Here is a 10010-nt window from a genome sequence, read left to right as displayed (position 1 = left end):
AATTATCAAAGCCATAGCCTTGATTAGAAAATCCTGAATACTCAATTTGAATCTGGCATTGCTTTGGGAAGATCTAAGGTAATTGTTTAACATTATCTGCTTATGTTAAAGGTAAAGGTAGCTTTTATGCTATCTCTGCATTCATTATTTTAATGTTTTTAAAAATAAATCCTTTTGCTTATGTGAGTTGTTAGTTTTATGGTTTTTCATATTTATGAATTGTTCCCACTCTCATTTAACATGGACAAGAAAGGCAGGTAGTTGATATAGTTAAGGAAAAATATGCCATCAAAGACTAAGGATCAGATTTAATTTCTGATATTTTACTTACAATAGCAAATTTCTTGGTAGCATGTGCAATAATATAGAACGATTTATTTATGTTAGGGAAGTTTTACCTACTATTTTCTTATATCTGCTCTAAAAAATATATTTGCAAAAAGAAAGTCAAGCTAGAATTACTGGCCCATAAAAAAATGAAAAGAGAATTTCTCATTTGCTCAAACTTCAAAAATGGTCTTAGTTTGACTCAAGCCTTTTTTCCATGCAGCTCCTTTTTAATTATCTTGGACTTGTAGGAGAATGATGATAGTTCATCTGCCTTTGAAAAGAATAAATAAGAACTAACCTTACCTCAAATTCTAGTAACCATCCCTCATACATCAACAGAAGTACTCTGTGTATGAGAAAATAGATGAAAGTATAAACATGGCATGTCTGATATTTTGGAGCATCCTTAGAGAGACAATGATTCGTAATTCAGATCACATAACATCTTTGATTTCTCCCACTCGCCCATGCACTTTCCCCACCCCATCCCCCAAAATAAAACACAAAAGCTTTATCTGCAATGGATGGAGAGCAACCCAGAAATCTGTGCAGGGACTATCCATCACATTTCTGTCTTAATTGAATGACACCAGAATGAGATCAATAAAATGTAACAAGAGACAGCTTTGCATTTCCACACTCACTTACTCCCCCTCTCTATTACTCCCAGCCATCACCGTGACCGGAAAGCCCAAGTATAGAACATGAACCCTGCTGCCAGACAAGCTATTAGGGTATGAATAAACTTGTCAGTGAAACAACAAAACTTACAAACGTTGGAAGAGAGCTGGGAAGACAAAAGATTATTGAAGGAGTATTGAATAGGCGTCTTTAAAAAAGCAATTCCATAGATATGTTCTTGTCCCCTAAATAACCTCAGAGGCAATGTTTCAGTTAGATAATCTCACCAGCTCTCCCTATGCCCCCAAGATTTCTTGAGATTGCATCAGTGGCTGGCTCAAAAGCAGATGTGGTGACATCTCAGCTGAAATCTGCAAGTCCTACAATAAACCCAGGGCAGCTGTGATGTCCGCCTATACAAGGGTCCCGAGATCTCCAATGCATTATTGATAACATCATCACATTGCTAAAAGCAAAGGCAGACGTTGTTGTAAGCTCAACCTTCTCCTGGAGAGCTCTAGCTATGCCTGGGAATCGATCAGAGGAAGAAAACCAAAGAGCAAAATTACACATGTAAAAATCAAGGAGGTTAAAAATTGCCTACATGCAAGAAGTGTGTTAACTAAAATCACATGGCCTGCTTTGGTGTTCTTATGCCTTCAACAGTTTATGATGTGCCCATACTCTAGGCTATCTGTTGCAATAGTCATTTAATAGGCCACATCTTAAGTTTGTTAGAAGTTAACCCTGGGGGAAAAAATCTGTATTTTAAAAGAAAAATAAGCCTTTGGTATAATTTTTAAAGGGAACTTTTTTCCTCCATTCTAATACATTTTCTCTATATCATTCTGGAACTTAATTAGATACAGGTGACTTTTCTTTCCATAGCTACATCACATTGCCATATAACCCTTCATGGAAGAATATGTTTTCCCAGAAACACACTATGTAATTTTACTCCTTCATTATTTTTCATAGTGCATGAATATAGTACAAATTAGAGTGTAAGTTATTTTTAAATTTTAGATTTTATTTTTTTAAATTGACAAAAATGATACATTGAATAATATGACAAAAAGAAATGTCCTATCTTATATCACAAGTAGGTTAAAGAGAGAATTAGTCAATATAACCGAAGATGATTTATAGCTTGAATTTTTTCTATTTTCATACTTGGAGACACAATCTTAAGTAACCTACCCTTGTTAAAAATAAGAGCACATTATTTTCTCAGTTGGTAGATAGCTAGCTAATTTGCAAAATAATCATTACTTGCAAGTTTACTCATGGATCCTAGAGCAAATGAGCTTGCAATCCCATTACTATTTAGGAATGAAAACAACCAGTCATTTGGCACCAAGGGCATGGCGTATACAATTTGGCTTCACCTGCAGACCTTGGCCACCTGAAGCAGGAGTTGATGACTGCCTTCCCAGGTAAGACACATGACATTTATTGAAGAATCTATTCAATCCGCCTTTTACTCGCTGAAGCCTGCATTTGATGTCATGTAAAATTTCCCCAAGTTACAGATGATGATTTTGCCCAATACAGAGAAAGGTCCCAGAAACTGTTGACATAATAGAAAGAGTAGTGTTTGTCTTTATACATGTATGCATACATGGTGAGACATATAAAAATGTTACACAGTACCTTCTAAAATGAGTAAATTCTAAAACACCCCCAAGGCTTGTGACAGTTTTAGTATGCATTTTAAAGTAGCCATTGCTTACTTGAGCAACAGAAACTAAAACCAGCATAGAATAAATATGTTCTTTTACTAATCATTTTTCATTCCATTTGTTGTGGATGTTGCTTTAATTGGTGGGCAGTACATTTTTCAGTAAAAGAGTGAGGATATGTCTGCTATAAACAAGGACATCACTGGAAAAAATTTTTTTAAATAATAGTAACCCTTGAGATTGATAGCACCAAAAGAAGGCTCTGGTCCACTTGATGTGCACGTACCTCCCACTGGGGAAGTTGATTGACCCACTTAGGCCATGTAGTTCAGAGCCCAGGAGCTGACTGCAACTGCTACATAGTTTGAGTTCACACAACAATGCTGTGGGGTGGTTATTGTTGTTGATTTTATTGGGTTTGAGCTGTTTTTAATTTTTTAAATGAGGCTCTGGCTAATTAGGGGTGTTGGCACAACTTGGATTGATGAAGAAACTGATTACAATTATAAAAGCATTCTGGGGCCAGGGCAGTCACTGGTGCTGTTACCCGTGCTAGCCACACTGCCATCTATATGGTTGTTAAGAATGATTATGCAAGAAATAAACTTGATTTATTATTTTTTTTCCGTATACACTTAAAATGCCAATGGATGTGACTCATAGCATTACCAGAGTCCCATATTCCCTTCCCTGAATATTCAGAATACTCAAGCAAGGCAAACTCCATCCTATTGTATCCTCCAGGGCCTGTGATATGGCAGGATAAGAAAAGAGAAATATTACTTTCTCCAAGTAACTTTTATAACCCTTTATCATTCCTAAATTTGAAGTCAGTCTTGAACATGTTTATTTTTCATATTCTGAAACCGATAAGAAACAAAAGATCATCATTGGATATACACCAAGAAGGTATAAATAAACTGGATTTTACTTTGGGGAATTTACTTTCTGGAGAAAAAAAAAAGAAGAAAGAAAAGAAAAGAAAAATAATAACCTTTGCTTAATCCTATAGGACAACCTATTAAAATGCAGCATCTAAGCATAGCTTATGTTTCAGTTTTGTCCCCTTGTGAGTATTCTTCATTTCAGAGATGTGCACTTATTACAAGTTACAAAAGAGCCTGAATGGGTATTCAAATAAGTGTTGAAATCAAAAGATTCTTTTTTTAAAGAAACAACCATAGATTTTTTAAGTAGTTATTTTCACTTTGCTATGGACATTCTAAAATGATAGAAAGATTCTCATTTGTGTTTTTCCCTCCTGGAAGCTATTGAATTGTTCTAGTTCTACAGTGTAGAACAATCCTGAAATAATAAAACATTTCAACTTTGTACAAAAGGTGAAGCTTTCCATTTGAAGTTTTTCTTTAACAGGAAAAAATAGAGAAAATGGACTGACAGCCTTAGAAAATTTAAACAATTCCTCTTGCCAAGATGCTTATTTCAGGAGTTTACTCTAATTTCAGATTTGGTGCATATGTGTTGCGCTAACAATGAATGCTTTCAATTTCAAAGTTAAGTTTTTTCTCTCTTTGCTCAAACCAATCTTCACCTTTTAATGGGCAATTATTTTTCTAATCGCTTAGTAGAAACTTTATTCAAGATAACTGTGAAATGTTCAGATCTAAGTTAAATGGAATGGATGCATTTGAAACAAACTGAGTGGGTTGTAAAATGCAAAATAACTTTTGATTGGCCTTAGAATAAGCAAAAGATGCAAGGAAACTGCGTAAGTAGTGTAAAACGTCTGTAACTTACAGACTGATAAAAATCAGAGGTAATACAGTCGAGGAGAACTCTTAAGAAAAAAATGTGCAAAGCTAAAACTGACTGTTATTGTTTTAATGGCATATGTAGTGTAATATTTTCTCCCATCAGCCTGAAACTTCACTTTAAAAACTACAGGGCTCTCCTATTTGCTCTCTTTACAACCTATTACCTATGTGAATACAGTGTTCTACATACATAAAATCATACATAAAAACATACATAAAATCAAGCTTTGGTAATCTCAATTCTCCACATATATTTTCATTTGAAATACAGTGCTTCGCAAACACTCTCATGTTGCATAACAAAAGAGAACAAAAAAACTAGTTAGAAAACAAGAATAAATAATATGCTCTATCTTACGCAAATCAATTTAACCATCAGGTATGAAAAGAAAGACAATCCATTCAGCCCAGTGATGCCTCACAAAAGCTCTTTTAGCAATGCTAATTTCAATGTTTCAGACACAAATAGAATAATGAAAATGCATGTGGATAAGTCGTTGACATTTATAATTGTGATATTTTAAAGATGATTCCAAGAAAATTCAATTTAAATCAGAAAAATCAGTTGATGGTTGATGAAACCAACTAAACATATAATCAAAGCTGCTTTCAATTTCGAAGTTTTAAAATTAATTTATGAAAGACTACTTAAAAGACTTGTTTAATTATTAATGGAAACATTTTATCACATAGATTTTCTTTAAGTTGCTTTTCACTCAACATAGAAGGTAAAATACAAGACATTACTGAGTCAATATTGCAAAGATCCTAATTTGTATCAAGCAATAGGAAACAATGGATGTGATTTTGTCCCCAATTACTGACAATTAGTCTAAATACAACAGTTAATTTCATGGAAGTAAGCTCACTATAAAATTAAAGAAACAAAACCTATAGTAATTAATGGCATTTCCCTGCATTCCTCTACTGGTTATTTAATTCACGAACATTTAAGTTTTGGAGCAATTTAAACAGCTAAACACAACTGCAAAATTCAAGAGTCTGTCAAGTATCTGAATTTTCTGATTTTTAAGCATCTATAAAAACGTCACTTAGCAACACAATTATGTATATCAAGTTTTTCTTAACCAATAAAAGCTAGGAGATTAAGTTACAGAGAAATATCTTGTGATAGCCTTTTATTATCCTTTTGTAATGCTGTTAGATATAGCTAGCCACCAATTACAGATATGTTATTGTGTTAAAGAACCTAGTCTCCCATGTCCTTTTAGCTCATTCAAACTTTTCCCTCCACTTTCTTCTCCTTGGTTTTTCTGATCTAGCATTGCTATCTGTGCTCACGAGCCTGGTTGTGACCCCATGTCAGTTTCATCTCATGCATTAGCTCTGTCACAATTTTCAGAGTTACAGTGTCAGAATGATGCATTGCAAAGTCAAACCAAGCTTTAAAATGTTGTTCTGACTTCTAAAGCTGGAAAGGACTCATTTTGCAAGGTCCCTACCAATCGACAAAGTAAAACAATTCAAGTCCAATGACTTCTACCGCAAAACTTCAGAAACGTACCCGTGCAGATATTTTTCTAGTTCCAGCAAGCTCAAAAAACAAAAATTAAAGAATACTGCTGAAGGAACAACCACATGGATTTTAAAACTTTAGGTGCACAAATAAACATTTTAGGCATTTTTGGACACGCAGAGATAAGATCCTCTCTGGGGACACCATTAGAAACTGCTGGGCTCCTTTGTGCAGACTCCTGGAATGTGCTTGCTTTTCATTTCTTTCTTTGTGTCTGGCATACTAGCCTCACAGGCAGTGTCTTAAGCCATGCAGGGTCAGGACAAACAGAGAACTGCATTCATGGACAGATCAAGTTTATGTGAGAATCTGCTCCTCCGCTGCCCTCAATCTCCATATGAATTGTTAATAAAATCTCTGCCTGAAAGCTCATCACCCCAACAGTGGGGAAGTCATGCAGAGAATCCTCTCGTTCAGAAAAACAAGATTTCTTTATTTTTTTCATCCTTCGCCAGCATTCGTGGGAATTCTGCCATGTAACCTCCTTCTGAACCAACCCCCCTAATACCCCACCCCTTTCTGCAACTCTCTTGATAGCACCTGATCATCAGTGAAAGCAGGGAACAAATAGACAAAAAAAGAAAAAAAGAAAAAGGAAAAAAACAAAACAAAACATTCTGACACCCACAGCAAATCTACCACAACAACCACTTTGCCTTTGCAGTACTTTGCTGCTTTAAAAACCTTCAATCAAAAGGAAATATCAATGCTTAATTTTTTCCAGTTGGTGTCAAACAGCTAGAGAGACTTTCCCATAGTTTTATGACACTACATGAATTAGAGAGCCACAGATATAATAAAAGGTCACATATAAAGTGAAGAATGTCATACCCTAATTAACTTGATATCTCCATGCAAATACTGGACAGGAACAAGACCCGGTGCGTGTTGCAGGCAATCGCGCATGTATCTTCTAACCTTGCTACAGTTTAACTGGGCCTCTTGTTTTCCTCTGCTTTTGCTCCTTGCAAACTGTTTTAATATCGAACGCTTTTCAGAGGGATGGGCTGATGAACGAAAACATGAATTTCCTGCTTGCTCTTTAAGGTGGGTTAAAGGGGGTGCTCGCAATCAATTACAGAACAAAAGAAAAAAAGAACATTAGAAAAAGTGAATGTGTTACAGTCTTTGCAGTTTTTTTTTTTTAAACTGCTTCCTTTTTATCTACCCTTCTCATGAATGAAAATAATATCTGGTTTATTAAAAATTTTTTTAAATTTGCCCAGTAGTTTCTGAAGGAAATCTGTGTTTTCTACTCAAAACGTCTCTAAACACATTTAACTTTTATTTCAACTTGATAATTTTATAAGAAATAAAGAATGTTTGAAATTTTGCCTGCATTTGTGCTTCAGATTTTCAGATGTTTTAACACAGGCTTGTCTATTTTCTGAATAAAAAGATTTCAAAAGTTATATTTTCAACTAATTAACATTTTGGCCCTATTAAGTATTTATTTTCTTATTTTATTTTGGTTGATAGAGTAATATTAACTTAAAATTCTTTGCCCATAAATGGTTCTAAGATTTACCTTATTAAACTTTTCTTTCTTGAAGCTGCGTATGCCAAGTTGAATAACTACTTAAAAAGAAATCTCTCTAAAGTATCCAAAAAGAAACCTGATCTGACTGACATAATGTAATCACCCTATATCTGGAAATGTCATTCTGTAACATTTGATGAGATGAAAACACATACCCAGTTTCCTAAAAAAAATAAAAGGAACAAAATATATGACATTAACCAGTCACATAATATAGTCATATACATCTATTAACTCACTCAATTTATCTTAAAAAGTCACTACTATATTTTAATAAATATCACATGCATTTGTTCTATAGGTATCATTTTAGTATGTGATTCATAGGAATCAATAGCGCAAAGAATTCTCTTCCACAAAATTTAAGATACAGAAGTTTGATAGATTTTCACAACAGAAGTAAATGCATTTTCTGTTACATACCCCAGGGTCTTCTGGAATTTATTTAGGTTTTAAAGCTTTAGAAATTCATAAAATACATATTTTTCCTAAAATTGCAACATTAAGTTTAGTATTCTTCTTTAGCATTGATGTATATCATTATAATTAATATGCAGTATACTGTGTCTGTTAGCATAGAAATTCCAACTATTCTTCACAACATATCTAAACTAAATCAATCATTAATATATATAAATCAACAAATACTAAAGACATTTCTGTAAAACTATACCAACATAATAGTTCCATCGGAAGTGGAATATAACCTTAAATATATATTGCTTTCCTTATGGAGTAATTAGTTAATAAACTAATTTTAAATAATGGGTTTAATATTTAAGTTGGACTATGTGAAATTCTATAATTTAGGTTCATAAGAATGATTATTATGAATAGTGTTGCAGCAAGAGTTTAATATGTTGGGGGTTTTTCCATTAATTGTCAAAAGAAAAGTAATATTTTAGCACAGAACTTGTGGCTATTGATATGGGGGTTTTCTGAGAAGCGGGAATCAATGATTTAGCTAATTCCCTCTAAAGGTTTGCTTTTCAAAATATGAGGTTTTGGGGAACAGATATAGCTCAAGTGGTTGAGCACCTGCTTCCCATGTACGAGACTCCAGGTTCAATCCCTGGTAACTCCTAAAAGCAACACAAACAAACGAATGAAAAATCCAAGTCTAATTGGGGAGTGGATGTAGCTCAAGTGATTGGGCACCTGTGTCCCATTTATGAGGTCATCCTGGTACCTCCTAAAAAAAGAAAAAATGTTTCAAAATCTGAATATAGGCCTAATGTAGGCCTCCCCCCCCATTCTTTTTATAAGGAATGGGTCCCATTGATTTCCATGGGGTCCTGCAATTCCTAACAGAGGGTAGGAAGAGCAAGGCAAAGTTGAACATTCATATTACTAGGTGGGTTGGATGGTGACAACCAGTAGTACTTTCTTTTTTATCCAGAGACCCTGTGAGCCAAAGAGAAAAGACCTGGTCCCAAGAAATAGCCTGGAGGTGAAAAAGACAAAGAATTGAAGTAATTGAAAACTCTAATCTGGAGGCATGTATTTACAGTCAGAGAAATAGATATCAATGTGACCTCATGATATAGGGTTTAACAAGGGTTTCAGAAAGCCTCCTAATAAAACTAGAGACAAGTTGAGGCTTCCAAATTGAAATGAACAACAGTAGCATATTGGAAGAGATCTAGGACCATTCTGCTATCTCTTGGATTTTGTCTCTTTCTGTAGAGGGAGGTGAAATGTTCATCCACTTGGATGAGAATCTTAATCGGAATCCCTGGTTCTGTAGTAAAATGTTAAACCAACAATCTACCTGCTAGATCTGTCTTTAACTAGCATGACTGATTACATACCTCAACTAGAAAGTATACTTGTTAATTTCTCATATAATCATTTCCCATCAAAACACCTATTTGATAAAATGTCTATAGTGTAATGAAAAAGGGCATGGATTTTGGCGTAAAAGTCTAGGTACAGGTTAAGCTTCGGTTACGTACCAGCTCTGTGACTTTAAAAGTTACCTGGCCTCAGTTTTCTGACCTATGAAATGGAAGTTACATCACTGACCTCAAAATATTGTACACTGTAGGTGCTCCTAGTAAAGTTGTACTTTTCTTCATGATGATGACGTTGATCATGATCATCAGCATCATCCCACTTTTCAGGCCACCCTAAATTTCTATATATCAGTTTAATTAAGGTACTAGAAGTCTATATACTTGTATTCATGTAATCATACTTTAATATAATCCCTGTGCATTTCACCAAAGATCAGTATGTGAACTGATGCTAAGCTGTTTCTGAGGACTCTATCCATTACATAGACTTTTTAAAATATATACTTTTTTTTTTAAAGATACTTAAGATTACATAAATGTTACATAAAAAATATAGGGGATTCCCATATGCCCTGCTCCCTACCCCTCCCACACTTTCCCTAATTAACAACATCCTTCCTTAGTGTGGTACATTTGTTACAACTGATGAACACATTTTGGAGCATGGCCACTAAGCGTGGATTATAGTTTACATTGTAGTGTTCACTTTCTCTTTCACACAGTTTTGTA

General features: G+C 34.4%; 1 long non-coding RNA gene across 1 annotated transcript in view; it reads left to right on the top strand.

Moving 5' to 3' along the window:
• Window positions 1-2287: 2287 nt before the first annotated feature.
• Window positions 2288-10010, top strand: part of LOC139438898 (uncharacterized) — a 66676-nt gene continuing 58953 nt past the window's right edge. The window contains exon 1 of the long non-coding RNA XR_011648692.1: window positions 2288-2387. This is a non-coding gene — a long non-coding RNA (uncharacterized lncRNA). The remainder of the gene's footprint in view (window positions 2388-10010) is intronic.

The sequence above is a fragment of the Dasypus novemcinctus genome, chromosome 4, assembly GCF_030445035.2.
Source record: "Dasypus novemcinctus isolate mDasNov1 chromosome 4, mDasNov1.1.hap2, whole genome shotgun sequence".
Taxonomy (NCBI): Eukaryota; Metazoa; Chordata; class Mammalia; order Cingulata; family Dasypodidae; genus Dasypus; species Dasypus novemcinctus.
This window is presented reverse-complemented; position numbering and strand designations above follow the sequence as displayed.